The 1,902-nt window shown below is 50.0% G+C and overlaps 1 non-coding gene across 1 annotated transcript; it reads left to right on the top strand.

Moving 5' to 3' along the window:
- The first annotated feature begins 475 nt into the window (after positions 1-475).
- On the top strand, positions 476-548 carry TRNAG-CCC. The gene has a single exon. It is a non-coding gene; the product is annotated as a tRNA-Gly (tRNA).
- Positions 549-1,902: the final 1,354 nt, after the last annotated feature.

Raw genomic sequence — 1,902 nt, forward strand, 5'->3', positions numbered from 1 at the left:
TTGGTAAACCGGAAGGGACAGCCAAAAGGACCTTTGTTCATCCAATAGAGAAGTCCCTTATATAGCACCCCACCTGCTGTGCGGCAGCCCTTGCGAGCAAACCTCTGGCGACAGGCAGTTTCCTGAAGCCCCGCTTCCTCTGTGGGACAACACTCAGGTTCCCAGGTCCCTTTCCCTGTTGTTCCTCTTTCTACCTTCAGATGTCATAAAAAAAAGGAGAGCCCTTTTTCTCCCTCAAAGCCTTTTACATTTAAGGCTAGAACAGGTAAAGCCCTTTTGTCTCCACACTGAACAAATTTCTCCAGGAACAAAGAGTAGATTTTAGCACGTTCCTTTTTTTTTTTCTCCTCCATCTATAATGTCTGGTGCATAAAGGGAATGGAGAGGTGGCCAAAGAGATGGATGACCAAGATATATGGTACTGAGCTCCTGACCTCCCTCCTCGTCCAAGTCAAGAAATCTGTGCCCAGGGACTTCCCTGGTGGTCCAGTGGTTACGACTCTGCACTCCCAATGCAGGGGGCCCAGGTTTGATCCCTGGCCAGGGAGCTAGATTCCACATGTTGCAACTAGGAAAAAAAGAGAGTGAGAGAGAAGAAAGAAATGTGTGCCCAGAGGGTTATACGAGGCCTGAGAGCACTTTTCATCAAATGGAGATTGGGCCTCCAACCCCAAGCAGGGCAGTCACACCAACTTGGGCTGAGCCACGTGCCTATATCAGAGGCTGCCTCGGAGTCTGTAATCTCTCCCCTTAAGTCCTCACCTCGTTTCTAACACTCAGGTGGCAAGGAAAGGCCACTAAGTGAGAAGACAAAGGAGTGCATATGCATTTACCCCCATTCTTCCACACTATAGATGAGGGGTCCAAGGCACAGAGAGGTTAAGTAACCTGTCTAGGTCACACAACTAGTAAATGGAAGGGCTGAGTCATGAGGAGGTTCTCGTGTCTCCTGTTCTTCACTGGAGGGGTGAAGGCAGGCCTGACTCCTTACACATAGCTGGGTTTAGGTCTAACCTCTCCCATGGGAGGATGCAGATAAAGCTGGCTAGGAGGAGGAGCCTGAGAGAGGAAGTGAATGACCTGCTCTCTCATGAGAGTGGGAAGGAGTGTATTCCCCAGGAGGATGAGTCAAAGCCAAGGCCCTCCTGGAGAAGTTGGAGGGACAGCAGTTTCCAGGCATTCTGCCCAAGACAGTGGCTGTCCATGCTGGATTCAGGGACCTGGGGCTGCAAACAGAACACTGGAGACTGGCTGAACCAATGATGGGCTAAATAACCTTAAACAAATCACTGATCTTCTCTGGATCTCTGTTAATTCTGGAACACAGAACTAATGATCCATTAGCACAGAACAAGCCACTTGGGTTAATACAAAAACCTTGACACTTTCTGCTCTTCACTGAAATGATCTGAACTCTATCACCCTGTGCAAATCAGAAGCCTTCAAAGAAAACTTTGGGGATTTCCTAGGTTTGGGGGCATCGGGGAGGGGAGGATAAATAAAACCAGTCCCGAGAAAGTCCTGAGGTTGGGAATCTGAGACTGGATTGGATCAGATTGGACCAGATTCTGCCCTTTGGATTTTTCAGCCAGGGGAGATTTCAAGCAAGGGAGAGGAGGAGTCAGGATTGCATTTTAGAATGGTCACTCTGGAAGCTGGAGTAGAGGGTGGGCCGGATGGGGAGACCAGAAGAAGGGAGACCACTGGGGTGGGGGTGTTCCTATAACAGCCACTGTGAGAGGTGGTGGGAGTGAGGGTAGGGCAGCAGTGGTGACCAGAGGAGATGCCCAGCATGACTCCTAGACAAGTGGGTGGACAGGGAGAGTCCCATTCTCCTTGACAGAGCAGGGTTAAGGGAAAGAGGACAAGTTCAGTTTGGGAGATGAGATGCCCAGATTGGGT

The sequence above is a fragment of the Cervus elaphus genome, chromosome 10 (assembly GCF_910594005.1).
Source record: "Cervus elaphus chromosome 10, mCerEla1.1, whole genome shotgun sequence".
NCBI lineage: Eukaryota > Metazoa > Chordata > Mammalia > Artiodactyla > Cervidae > Cervus > Cervus elaphus.